This window comes from Rousettus aegyptiacus, unplaced genomic scaffold (assembly GCF_014176215.1).
Source record: "Rousettus aegyptiacus isolate mRouAeg1 unplaced genomic scaffold, mRouAeg1.p scaffold_m13_p_3, whole genome shotgun sequence".
In the NCBI taxonomy this organism is placed as follows: Eukaryota; Metazoa; Chordata; class Mammalia; order Chiroptera; family Pteropodidae; genus Rousettus; species Rousettus aegyptiacus.
In genome coordinates this window covers 99,113,398-99,127,726 of record NW_023416306.1, presented here as the reverse complement: position 1 = coordinate 99,127,726, position 14,329 = coordinate 99,113,398, and the positions used below count along the sequence as shown (strand labels likewise).

The 14,329-nt window shown below is 37.0% G+C and overlaps 1 protein-coding gene across 4 annotated transcripts in view; it reads left to right on the top strand.

The window, feature by feature from the left end:
* The first annotated feature begins 2,698 nt into the window (after positions 1-2,698).
* ARHGAP5 (Rho GTPase activating protein 5) overlaps positions 2,699-14,329 on the top strand; it is a 67,272-nt gene continuing 55,641 nt past the window's right edge. Inside the window, exon 1 of one of the 4 annotated variants that reach the window (XM_016123639.2) lies at positions 2,699-2,787. The gene's annotated coding sequence lies outside the window, so the exon portion shown is untranslated. Of the gene's footprint in view, positions 2,788-2,938; positions 3,164-3,435; positions 3,536-14,329 lie in introns of those variants that run through there. The other 3 variants (XM_016123640.2, XM_016123637.2, XM_036239031.1) reach the window with 3 other exon arrangements.

Below are 14,329 nucleotides of genomic sequence, written 5' to 3'. Positions count from 1 at the left end.
TTATTTTCTCAAAACTTCTTCCTTTGGATTGGAGGATGGGTGTTTAAAGCTATTTCTCTGAGGGCATGGTTCTTAGCCAATTTTTAAAAATATCATCTTTCTCTTTAGTTTTTGTTTTATTTTCTGCTCTTTATTACATTTTATTTGTAGATCTCATAATTTTCAACCACAGAACTTTATGCCCCAATTCCCATTTTCAGATTTTTATTTGTACAGAAATCTGTATACTTTATTTTTTGAGAAGAGCAAGTAACGACAACAAAAAGTATTAACTCACATAACACATTTAACCTGACTAAAAAATAGTATTAAAAAGGAGCAAAGTCCTTAAGTTCCAGATGCCTTAAATCAAAATGGATGATGATGACCCAAAATCATGTCAGCTATGAAAATTACTGCTCAAAAACTGCAGCTTAAAAAATATTCTGGTGTCTTAATTATGAGAAAATGAGATTTCAAGTCTTTTTTTCCCCTCAGGTATCATGTCCTGATTCTTCAATATCATGTCTGTTTTAGAGAAAACGTTAACAAATAAAGAAGATGAAAATCACACCTTTTTTTATATGTTAACGTTTCCTTGAAATTTCCTGATTTATTTAACTTTGGTTTATGTTGATACATGTCCAAGGTTATGAAATTTCTGATTATTTAGGAAATAGCTTAAAAATATATCATAGGGTGGATATGCTATATATAGTACTTAATAGATCAAAATCAAAGTTATGACTTTGAATTGGCTTCTTGTATATTAAAGGACTTTTAGTACACAGGTCAAGAAATGCTTTTAAGTGCACAAACTCTCCAACCTATGCAAGCTGAATGGGTACTTCTGTCATTAGTACCACACTTTAATGGTCCCATTCCCTTTCTCGAATTTCCTCCTCTACTTTTTTTCTCCTTTTCTCCACTCTATATTACGCAAGTTTTCTTTAGCGTCCTTCATTACTGCCTATGGTTTGCAACTGAGAAAAAGAAGTACCTACAGACCTTACTTAACCTATTTGGTATCATTCAGATGCAAGGGAGTGGCTGGGGTAAGGAATTTTAGTCATGCCTTTCTAAAATTAGAGATTGAGAGACATAGAGAAATCAAACATGTCTCTTCTGCTTTTGTCAATATATTAAGTTTACCTATGAGAAAATATGGAGAGTAGAGGGGCAGACGTGGGGAACAAACAAACAGAACTTCTGCTGGAATATTGTGACAGATTTACAAATATTTTCTAACAGATTTTTACCAAAAGGTTTTTTTTTTTTTTTCTTTACTAACAGACCGTAAATGTACGTGGTTGGAAGCAGCTGCATTATTATAACACCAAAAAGCAAACTTGGCTAACTTCGGCACCTTATGTAACACAAGAATAAAGAATATCTTGAATCTAAAGGACTTTCTTACATGTTAACTTTCCTGATGAACTGTTTTCAATGTAGGAGACAAATCTTTCTCCAAAGAGAAATTCTAGCCCCAATTACATCTTTTAAAAAAAGACTTAACAACGAATTGGGGTAGATTTGTGTTTTTGCTCATTCTTTCATCTGCTGGCAACTATCTTTAAGACCTCTAAATAAAACAAATTCTGATGGCCTTGAGAGAGTCACAAGACCTGCCAGTTTCAATGGTAAAAGGAAAGGCAGTTTCCTACCCTCCTTTGTTTCTCCACCATTCAATGTCAGTGCCCAGATGAGAAATATACCGAAAGCCCAGTGTACCCCCAAACTTGGGAAATCTCAAAAATATTGACTATATTTAAGGCAGTATAATAAAATCCAGGTGGCCGATGGTTCCTGAGGTTGAGCTGGTAGCGGTGTGAGCAGGTCTTTTGGGCCACCCTAAAACCCGCTCCAAGTTTTGACATCTCGCTCAATTTCCATAAGGACAGACTAAAGCGAGGGCCTAATGCCTCTCTGTGCCATGTCGACAGAGAAGAGGATTCTTCAGGCTCCCATGGAGTTTTGCCTTCTGGGTGAGTACGCCACCAGATCTGCCACAAGGTCCCGGGCGGGTGATGCCTGTAGTTGGCGAACGCTCCCGACAGAAAGCTGGTTGCACACACACGAGCATACACGAGAGTATGTCCCTGCGAACGAGCTTGGGCGCATATTTTCCTCCCATGAATTCTTTAACGCTTAGAGACCGGAGACGGCTCTACCGAAAAACATTCAATGCCCATGCGATGCTTTGCAACTGCTAACACAACGTCAGGTTTCTTTGCAGTATTGTGGTTTGCTCTGTTTCGGCCAGAAACCGGAACAGAAGGAAAGGGAGAAAGCAGGGAAGGTTTGAAGACAACAGTGCTCGGGGCTGCACAGCCTGCATCTTCTAAAGCGTGGAGGATGGGACAGAGGAGGAGCAGAATACGGAGAAAGGGAAAAGCTGAGGAAAAATACTCACGCCAATGGGTAAAAGGGAAAAGGTGAGAAGGAATGGAGTAGGAGAGGGAACCAATGGGTGAGCGAGGCGGAGGAAGAAGGGGGAGGGGCAGAAGCCAATGGGGTAGCCGGGACGCGAGCGAGGACGCGGCCCCGCGCTGGCTCCCCCCCCTCCGGCTCCAGCGCTCGCGCCTTCCCAGGCTCCCGGGAGACGAGGGCAGGGGCGGGGCCCTGGCCGGCGCGCGGCGCGGGAGGCGTCGCGAGGTGAGGGCGGCCGGGGTGGGGGATTGTGGGGAGGGCGGCGCGGGTGCGCGCGCGCGCGCCCCGTCGAGGCTGCGCTGCCGCTCCGCCCCCGGCCGGGTGTGTGGCTGCGCGCGCGCGTGCGTTCCGGCGGTGCGCGCTGGGAGAGATGCTGAGGTAAAGTTCGGGAGAGAGGGAGAGAGATCCGTCAGCGCGAGGGAGCCCGAGTGGCCGCCATTACTGAGCCCGGCGCGGCGGCCGGGCGCAGGGGAAGGGGGGAGGGACGGGGCCGCCACTGGTGGCGGGGCGGGAGGGTGGGTTACCCGGCAGCAGGAGCCGTAGGGCTTAAGGTTTCGGGGCGTGTGTGTTGTGGAGGGCGGGGGAGGTAGCCGAAGGGACGCGGCTCTCGGTGAGCGCGCCGGCGAAAGAGAGGCGAGCAGAGAGTGGAGGAGGAGGTGACGGCGGCGGGAGCGCTCCCCAGGAATGTCGCTGCCGCCGCCACCGCCGGGGCCGCTGCCGTTGAGGATAAGACGGAGAAGACCGACGGTGTTAGGTAGGACCTTGCGACGCCCCCCAGCCCCCTCCGGGCCTGCCCGCCCGCCCCCTCCCCGCCCCGCCAGGGCCCCTTTTGCCGCCGGCTGCTCGCTCGCTCGGTCGCCGCGGCTGGTTGTAACCAGTTCAAGGGCTGGGGCCCCGCAGTCGCCGAGGGGAACCTGGCGCCGCGCACCGTCCTCGTGAGCCGGGCGGGAGGCGGCTGCCGCGGGGGAGATAGGGTCGGCGTGAAGGGCAGAGAGGCCGGGGGAGGGGGCGCTTTCTCCACAGGTGACGGGCTGAGGTCTGCGGAGGCCTGCTGGGGGCCGGATCGCGCCGACCCCGCCAGACGTCCGCTTTCGCCCGCCGCCCTTACTTGCCCTGGTCTCGGATGGTACGTGGGGACGAAGGTTGGCGGTGTCTGTTGGCTGGGCGGCTGCTAACGAGTTCCACCTGGAAGGCGGAAGGGGGTGGGTGGGCGCATATTCGCGGAAATAGGATCTTCGTTGCAAACTTAAGCGCCTTTCAGGGGTCTCGGCCCTTTCACTTTTCCCGATCTCCTCCACTTCTCCCTGGGTCCTCCTCACCAATTTCACAGCTGCTGCTCAAGCTCGGGGTAGGGTGTGAGAAGTTGCACTGCGCAACCAGAACACAGCGCTATCGGTTGACTGCGACTGGGTTGAGGTTTTGATACTGAGTTTTCGCTAGAATGATCTTTAGGTTCTCCTTCTGTTTCCACTAAAGAAAAGTATCGGGGTGGGGGTGGGGAACCGCGCGGGAGCGCGCGCGCACTTATCCACACATAAATACACTCCCTCATACCCTCCCTCTTCAGCGTTGTTAGAAATGCAAGTGAGGCTCTGGGTGTAGCTGAGACCGAAAGGTGCTCGGGAGTAAAGGCAAACTATTAAGACGTTTAGTAAAATTTCGAGAAAGTTGTAGAGACGCACCGTTTGATAGAGGTCCAGTTTTCGACCATGCTTAATGGAATTTAAATGTTTTAAATCTTGACTAAAATAGGCATGCAGATGGTGTGTACGCGCGTTTTTTAGTTTAAATTCCCAATGATAATTTGCTTCTTCCTTTGTGATAGGTAGGAAACGATATCATTAAAAGAAATGTTCAAGTGTAAAGCAGTGATATATGTCGCTGTATTTACTGATCTTTGCTTTTGTTGCCTTCTACAGGTGTTGGGGGGCGGGGGTTACTGGCCCCACTTAGGTCCGAAACCAGTATTCAATTCGAGCAGTATTTTAGGGGGTGTTTATTTGCATTGAGGATCTCATTCGCTTCAGAAAATATTTCTCTAAATCTCCATTTAAAATGATTCTTTTAACAATTTGATTGGATGCAACTATTCGGAAAAATATTTGGTTAAGTAAGACATTAGTAAAATGTGTTTTGAAATGTTTTACTGTCAATTTAAGATTATTTGACTATAATATGATGAAACTTGTCTATTTTTAGATATACATACTGACCATATAGGTAATCTACTAGACAGTTTCCAGATTAAGGGTTTGCTTCCATTTTAAATTGCTTTTTCATTTTTGGTTCTTTTCATGTATTTGTAATTGACCCACATTTCTTGTATCCATAGTGGAAGAGAGTGGTAAGTGCAGATCACAAAAAAACTTACATGGGCCTTGGAGCGCTTTATGACTAAACAAACATGATGGAAAAGCCGGGTACTTCTATGCCTGTAACTTTAAAGATAAAGCAGTATTGATCTTGATTAAGCAGAAATTAGAACAATACGGATGACTAGATAACAATCGATTTGGTTGTCATGTGTAGGCTACATTTAGTAACTCACCTCAGCAGGTCTTATTTTTATCATTCTTTGTACATTACTTATAAGAACATTAAGGAATGGGGTGGGTTATACTTTAGGAAAGAATTGTCATAGAATTCTGATATCTCTATCAGTTTTTAGCACCCCTCCCCCCATTTAAATTACTTTAGCAATTTAAAAAATGTAGTGCGAAAGTATTCTATTAAATCTATAAGGTTACTTATCCTAAATGTTTTGAAACCAACCCCCTCCCCATTTTTTTGCAAGGCAGATTTAGTATACACGGGGAGAAAATAACTTATTTTGACCTTCCAAGTTAAGGTTTTTTAAGGAATAAAATACGATATTTGGATTCCTTTTTTGGAATTTAAATTGTACAGCTTAGAATAAGTTTTGTAACTCACTTTTTTAAATTGAAGCAAAAATGTCATGAAGACTGCACTGAACCTACCTTTTCAACATCAGGACTTAAGGCTAAGTATTCATTTTTTTAAATATAAAATGACAGTAGAGATTTTCTTGGTAGCTATGGAATGAGTTTTAATTATCACAGCTTCAGTTTTCTTAGATACTCTTGTAAAAGCTATCTCTTCAGGCTGTAAAATTCATGTTTTCTTTGTGTGTACACCATGAAGATATGTAGATAGTATAATTGACCGAAGAGCATTGTGTAGTGTTATGTTTCAGTAATGTTTATGTTCTTGAAAGATGTTTGGAAAATACATTTAAAGTACACCAAGGGAATTTAGTTTTTAAAAGAACCGTGAAGAAACTTTGATGAAGTGATCTATCATTTGGTGACTGGAGTAATCAAGCTCCTATTTGTTTAAGGGAAGGTTGTTGTCCATCATTTTATCAAACCAGGAAAAACCATATTTGAAATTAAGAAAAATAGTTTTAATGGTAATAATTTTAACTATAACTTAAAATTAATTAGTTTTCGACTCTGTTCCTTGGGCCCCTTATGGATTTTTCCTGGGTATCTTGAGACTTCCTCTAACCCACCCTCCCAAACAAGGGCAGCTTCTGTTTTTGTCTGTTAAATGCATTCTACTTAAATATAAGAATTCCTTTCAAAAAAGTCATCTGCATTAAAAAAAATTGAAAGCCTCTGATTTGTTGTTTATTAATTCATACTACTTTTATTTAGTACTTACTGTGTGCCTGGCCTTAATAGATTAGAGATAGTGTAGCTCAAGCTTCAGTTGAAGTGTTATTAACTATAATTATAGGAGTAAACAGTTGTAAATACTAAGATACACAAAAGAGAGCAACTATTTCTGTTAAGGCCTCTTTGGGAATCCTTTAGCAGAAAAAGAAACATTTGAATTTGAATGTTTTAACTGCAGGTAGGAGTTTAGTGTGAGAGACAATAAACAAGGTTGGTCTTTTTTCTCACTATATTTTGGAAGTTAATTGTCGACGGTACCTTAGAGTTGCAGTCAAATCAAATAGGTTGCTAATGTATGGCCACATCTGTGTGTTTTACTTTTTAAAATTAGAACTCTTACTTGAGGAAAAGAGTTACGTGTAACATTTTAGGGTTAGAAATGACTAGTTTATGTCACTTGATTAGATTTTCTAGCTTTTCATCATGAATTAATGGTGAAAAGTGAATTTTCATTTTTCTAGCTTAATATTAGATATAGCCTAATTTATTATCCCTGACCAATATTTTATTGAGCAGCTAGGCACTGTGAGTGATAACAGAGAAATATAAAGTATTGCTCCCTTCAAAGAGCTTATACTTTGGTGGGGAGTTTGACAATTTAGAAATAGTTAAACGTCAGTTCAAGGCAAAGTAGAAGGACCATATACAAGGCAATACATAATGATTTTATTTTAGTTTTTATTTTATTTTTTTATTTTTTTTTTTAGGCAAGGCAGCCCTTAGTTGACCTCACAGATTGCAGGGACCTTGTCATCTCACAATCCCTTATATTTTTATTTTTTACGCTTACAGCGTCTGGTTTTCCTAGGTAAATACATAATGATTTTAAAAATGGTAGGAAGAAATTTAGATAAAGGAGATAACATCTGGAAGTTTAATAGGAAGAGGGAAAAAAGGTAGGTAAGTTAATGACACTGGACCAAAATCACAAGGAAGTGCAGGATAGATTGACAGGCGAGGGAAAATATAAAGTAAAAGTTTTAAGAGTGCCAGTTTGTACTTTATGAGCCCAATGAAAGATTTGGGGAAAGTATTAACACAAGGTTAATAGAAGGAATGATGGGAAAACTGTTTGTATTACTGTCTATCCTTCTTGCTATATTTGGCATTATAAAACAGCCTTGAAAAAAACTCCTACCTTGACTTCTGATATGGTATAGTTTATTTTCTTCCTGTTGAGCAGGTACTCTTCCTGATCCAAAATTTTATGTTTCTTTCTATACTTACCTTTTCAGAGCCAGGATAATACCTCTTTTTATTTATATTTATTTTGATTGATTACCAGACTAATGAGAAATTAATATTTCTATGATCTGGGGAATTAAAGGTCTAGAGTTCTGTTCTTTATTAACTAAGTATGTGACCCTTTCGATGTTTCTTATAATATTAAATCAAACATATAATTTTCTAAAGTTTATGATCTTTATGTTAGTAATCTTGACCTTGCCTCATTTCATTTCTGTATTTTCATTTGTCTTTAGAAATATTGTTACCTGAAACTCAAGTGATAACCACGACCTGTTGCTAAAACCACTTAGTTTTTCCTTAAGAAACATTGGCTTGTCTTTATTTCTTCTATCTAGCAGTCTGTCACCAATCTCTCTTTGTCTTGGTTTGCTCTTTTGAGTTCTGTGATAGTTCAGGTGCTTTAAAAGTCTCTAATATTTGTCCATCTTGGGCTTTTTGCCCCACCAACTCTAATTTTTTATTCCACTTCTGGTCTATAATGTCTTTTCATTGTTTATTATAAGATCTAACTCTTTCTTTTTGCTCTTAGAGGATCCTTCTGAGTCATATAACTTATATCTTCAGAAATAAAAGAAATAAGAAATGTCTACTTTCCAACGTGGCAGCTGTGCTCTACCACTCTTCTCCAATCACACACGTAGAATGTCTTATGTTTTAAATCTAAATCCAGTTAATTTTTCGAAGTTCACCGGAATCCTTTCTCCTCACTGAGGCTTAGAGATCTCCAGATTATCTCCTCTGTGCCAAATCCAGCCTTCTGCCTGTATGATGACATTTTACATTTTGAAAATGGTTAAGGAAACAAAAGAAGAATATTTTGTGATAGGTCAAAATTATATGAAATTCAGATTTCATTGTCCATAAACATAGCCATGGTCATTCATGTAAGTATTATCTATGGCTTTTTTTTGCACTGTAACTGCAAAGTTGAATAGCTGTAACAGACACAATATGGAACGCAAAGCCTAAATTATTAATTGACCTTTTACAGAAAATTTTCCAAGCCCTAATCTATTCCAACTTGTACTGGTCTTTCATTTATTTGAATTCCTGTTGCATTTATCATTTCCATAGTATAGTGCATTGTCCGTTTCCTTAGTTATGGTACTGTAAAGCTTATTAAAAATAGTGGGGAAGTGCTTTTGAGCCTTTTTTTTTTTTTAATTGTACTTTTTAGTCTCTACCCATTCCTGAGATTCTTGTTCAACTTCTTAATGTTCCCATCATTAGCATCATTAGGAAAATTGTTAAACCTTACTTAAGTAGTTCATATTAGGAAAATAATTGTTTCCCTCCTCAATAACATTGCAATATTAAATGTCAAATTATGCCCTTTATCCCACTTCTCAGTTCTCCAAAGTGAGAAGACAGGACTCATACTCTGGAAAGGAGGTGAGCACATTCCTAGTCACCAAATATAGCTTTGTATCCTCATGACATGAAGTTATGTAGGTAGTAGTTAAGCACAGTACATACTTAATGGGTTGTTTACACAGGTTGATATAAATGAAATGACCTTTGGTTCTTCTGTTTTCACCACAGAATAAGGAAATGGTCTAGAAGAGTTTAAAATAGCTTTAGCACCAAGACTTCAGTGACTTAATATGTTGTTAGAAGAAAGTGTTGATTAAATTAAATAATAAGGCAGGCAGTTAATATAGGAATAGTTTAAGTAATTGGTTTTCAAGTATTGTATTCCATGAAACTTTTTTTCAAACAATAAATACTGGAAATATCAAAAGGTAACTAACAATGGGTAGGAGCAGAATTACCTTCACTGAGTTGGGCTTGTGGAGCTTCCAGAGTATTGCCTTTTTGGACCCTCCTGAAAATACTTCCATTGAGTCTTTAGGCTTTTTGTTTATAAACCCAAAACTTGTGTTAATGAGCAGACTATATTAGCTCTTGGGGAAAAAAAAAAAAAACAACTGGATGTTTAGAGTATTTCGTTGTACTAGACTTTGTGGGCCTGTAGCAATTTGTGATTTTTATTAATTGTTACTATAAATGTGACTCCAATATTGCCTGCTGATTTAGAATCTGAGTCTGGAGATTAATTCTTTTAGTCATCAAATATTTGAGCCCACACAGTGTGTCCAGTACTTTTCTAGGTGCTGGGAATATGGTAAAAAAAAAATCAAGCAAAATCTTTATCCTAACAGAGTTTATTTCATAATCCTACCAAGATACACTTCTAGGTTATTTAGTCAGTACATAAATTACTGAAATTTTTAATAGATTCTTTTTATTCACCTGGTTATAGTCTTGTTTAAAGACTAATTTATAGGAAATGATGACTTTTTACCATTCCTTTCAACCTTAATCTTGTGTGCTTATGTAGAAGAAACCTTAGTCAAAGAAAGTATTGTGGAATATGATTGACTCTACTGCAGGTATTACATTGTTTAATTACTTAGCTATCTTATATGTTAAAATGGCTTTTTATTTCCTCTTCTGATTTTTCACAGTATTGATAAATTTCTCATTGAAAATCAGCAACATTAAGAAAAGTACTAGTATATCAAAATTATACCATATTCATCTTTTAGTATACAGTCAACATTTTTATTCTTAAACTATTCTAGATGAGTTATCTAAGATTGTGGCATATATCATAATCTTTGGGCTTATATCTTCTCTCGAATATCTTTTTATATAAGGGATATTTATTTGACCTAAAGATTTAATAAAAGTGTTAGTACTAATTACATGATGATTCTGGCTGAATAAGTTGTTATAGATCATAGTCTTCATTCTGAAAACAATTTTCGACTAAATTTTTGGGACTTCGAAATATATGTATATTTCCCCCTGTAAATAGCCTTTTCGATAAATTACAGCATTTATTTAGTAAATATAATGTACCTTACTGTTTTTATTTGTCAAGGAATTAACATTTAATTTTAATATTTTTTTGGATTCATGCATTTATTGAGTAATTGCTATGTGGGAGGCACTGTGCTAGGCTCTTGGGATATATCGATGAAATAGAAATTTGTGCCGTTGTGGATCTTTATTAAACCTGAACTAGGGTGGGGAAAGAGAGTTCATGACAAGTAATAAAGAAGTAAGTTGTGTAGCAGGTTAGGTGGTAAGGTGTTAGCAAGGGGGGTTTTGTTGGTTATTGGGAAAAGTAAGTGCAAAGGCAGGAATATGCTTAACATGTCAAGAAACAGTTCAGAGTTCCTCATTGTGACTGGAGCAGAAGGAGAGTGGGGCAAATCGAATGAGAGTAGGTCAGAGAGAAAGAAAGGTTTGAAGAAGGCAGGTCTTACAGTAAGTTATTGAAAGGACTTTTTTTTTTTTTTTTAACTCTTAGGAGCCATTGGAAAGTTTTGAGCAGAACGAGAGGCTCTGACTTATATTTTAAAAGGAACACTCAGGCTGCTCTGATATGAATAGCCTGGGAAAGGGGAGCAGAAGTGGAAGTTAGAAGCATTTGGAATAATCTGGGGCTCGAGATGATGGTCAGAGTGATAGCAGTAAAGGTAGTGAAAAGTGATAAATTCTGGATATATTTTAAAGATAGATCCAATAGGAATTTAGATCCAATAGGAATTTCCTGACACACTATAATAGTATCGAAATGTAAAATAATTTTAAAATTATACATTTGTTAATGAATACAAGTTTTGTGAAAAGGTACTAAACAATTTTAGATTAAATTTGGAATTACTAATAATTTATGTTTTCCAGGTTTTTGTAGACAGCCACCTCATGTTTTTAAAACTCCATTAGAAGAATCATTTATTCGAATGACTTAGTAAAATATCTTAGAAAACTTAGTTGTAAAGGTAGCTTCATTTCAGCAGAGAATTGTAGGACAATTCCACACATACATTGTCATTAATTTCTGTAAGGATACTTTATCTAAATGTTTCCTTGAAAAAAGTAATCTGAAGGTAAAATGAGACACCGCATTGCTAACTTAAAAGCTTAAAAACAAGAGCTTTGTAGTGCTCATTACAGATTAGTCATCAAGAGACTCAGCACTAACTTCGAGTAGGTCATTGCTACTTTTGTCTTGGTTTCTTCATGAGTAAAAATGAACATGAAGCTAGAAGTTATGAGAAAAAGATCAAGTTATATTGAAATTATGTCAAAAGAAGAAAAGATGTCTGGAGTGACATAAATATTATCATTAAACATTTGAAAGGAATTTTCAAAATAAATCAAACGTCTTGCATGTAGACATTGACTATTTATTAGTGGGAGCACAAAAACCAGAATGGATTCTTCTTTTCTCGGCATAGAAGAAAAACTACTTTAGTTAATGGAGGGCAGTTTTGACCTGGATGTTGGGGATCAGTGGATAATTCATTTATGTCTGAAATTAAATTCTCTTATAATCTATTACAGCCAAACTCGTGAAAGCTATCTTTCTCCCATTTTCACCCAAATAAATGGCAAAATCTTTTTGAGGGCAGGATGATAATTTTTTTCTAGTCTAGGATTTCTCAAACTTTTTACAATTTGAAAACATTTTAACTAAAGCTTCTAAGTAAAACTGTAAATCAGATAAAGAAAGCACTGTTTTGTTGAGAGAGAATTTGAAGAAGAGAGTAACTATTTGCCCAATATTCTTCTTTTCCTATGTCTTTGTGAAAAAATTTGTCCACCACAGTTTGAAAATCACTGTGTTGTGACTCATGTCATAAACTCTGGAGCTGACTTCAAAATATCGATTGGTAACCTGCCTGAGAGCGTTGTTAGAAAGAAGGTCATGGATGTTCCTCACTGTCTCTGTTTGGTAGTTTACTGTGAAGGTGGTGTGAAAACCATAAATATCATTCAAAGCTCTTATTTTTAGTTTACAAGTTTAATCATGATTCAGACTGTCGTCATCAAGTTAATTAGGGTGTATCGAAGCCTCAGTAGTAAAAGTTATCCTCAGTATAATAGAGTTTTACTTAGGTAAAAAGCCTTCTAGTTTTCAGTGACCAAAGAAAGAATGATGGCTCCATTCATCTTCATTTAATTTTAAGGCCCTTTCCTTTCTCAAACTTTTAAAATACATGTTGTGGTAGAGTGTTTTCATTTCTGCTCTTAAACTCTATAACATCAGATGGAAAGGTATCTCAGTATTTTGAGGTTTATGCTGTAGGGGAGCAGAAATGAGTCTTAATGTATTTTGGATAAGCATCTATAACAAATACTAATTACAGATGTAGCTATGGCAAAGATTAGATTCGTAGTTAACATTTCTGCAATACTCAAGTCCATGCGATACTGTATTATTACTTTTCTATTAACTTTGTGTCTCAAACTATGGAAGGCCTAGAAGAGTCCTATACTCTGAATTGATCTTAGTTTTCAATATAGATATTTGTTTAATAAAGGGCTATATTTAGTTATATTGTTCATGCTGTTTAACATAAAAATTCCCCAAAGTAATCACTAGATATATTTTCTTTTAATGTATATTTTTAAGTATATCATCTGTAGTATTTTTCTTTTCTAGTAAGAAGGAAAGACAAACCTTATAGTCTACTGTTTTCAGTTTTTTCCTTAATTGTTAGCTGTAGAATTGTACTGTTTTCACAAACTAATTTCCCTTTTTATCACTGTATAACTGTTACTCAGTTAATTCACCGTTTTCTTTATGGTAAATATCAATAAATAAAAGTCCAATTCTTTTATACAGTTTTAGGTAAAGAATGTTAAACTTGCTGCTAGATACAAATACTCAGTTTGACTAGATTAAGATTTTTTTAAAAAAGTTATTTAAAAAAATAAAACCTAGTTAATAGAATTGGACAGAACTGCCTGAGGTTCTTTTACTTCTAGTCATTGTATAATTGGCTGCCAGATAAATATTTGTAAGTCACAAGTCTGGTCATAATCACTTTTTATAAATCTTCAATAGCTTCCCTGGTTCTGTGAATCAAATTAAGAAACAACTAATATTTATTAAGCACCTTTTGTTTGCTTAGGCACTGAGCATTTAAAAAAATGATTTAGTTCTTAAATTTGTATAGATATGTGGTGGCCCCATTTTATAGGTGAGGGAACCATGTCTCAAGGTTTCAGGCTTTACTGTTGTCATAAACTAGGAAATAATAGTCGTATTTGAAATTATTTCTATTTACTGATTATTTTCTACTTCTTTTGTTGCTCCTAGTATAGTAATATTTATTATAAAAGTGAATCTAATAAACATTTTGTTTGAATATCACATGGCTAACATTGTTAATATTTAGTTCTGGTTAATAGAGTGAACTTCTAGAACATAATAAGAATGGAATTTTATTTTTAAGAATTTTACCTGAAATATTAGTCAAAAATTTAAATTACAAGAACACTTTCCCTTTAACATTAGTTGTTAGTATAGCAAATGTGCGGCATAATGCGAATACCTGTTTACTTGGATTCGAAGTTAGTAGAGAAGCCAAGTGTTTGGGGCCTTCGTACCTTTTATTTTTTTTCTTTGTGTTCTTTATATTCTTTATCTGGATTAAAGATAATTTTCAAATATGTTGATGTGTACATAGTCAGATATTTTCCCTATCTTCTGAAATTTTGATGGTAGAAATGATGCGTTGCTTTTAATTCAACCTCAGAAGAATGTGAAGTATCTCCAGATAAAACTTTATGATACTAATTTATTGCTTCCACATAAATAACTACAGAAATTAAATTTTATTAAATGCAATTCTTAAAGGTTATTTAATGTTGCTGGTATAGCTAATACTTGTAAAAGATTGTCTCAAATATATCATCTTAAAATTCTTTAGAGTTCTTCAGATGTGGTTCATGAGCTGTTTATAACTAGTCTGAGAGGAGATAAATGCAAAAATCAAGAACATTTAGAAATGGTTTGAAAGTAATTTTATATCTCTTGAATCTAATAAGAAATTGGGGCTTAGTTTTTAAAAATTTTTCTTCATTTTATAAAAGTGGACTTGAAGGTATGAAATAAAAATTGGCCCTTTATTTCAGTAGTTCGCATGAGTGTTAGTTAAATACTGTCGTTA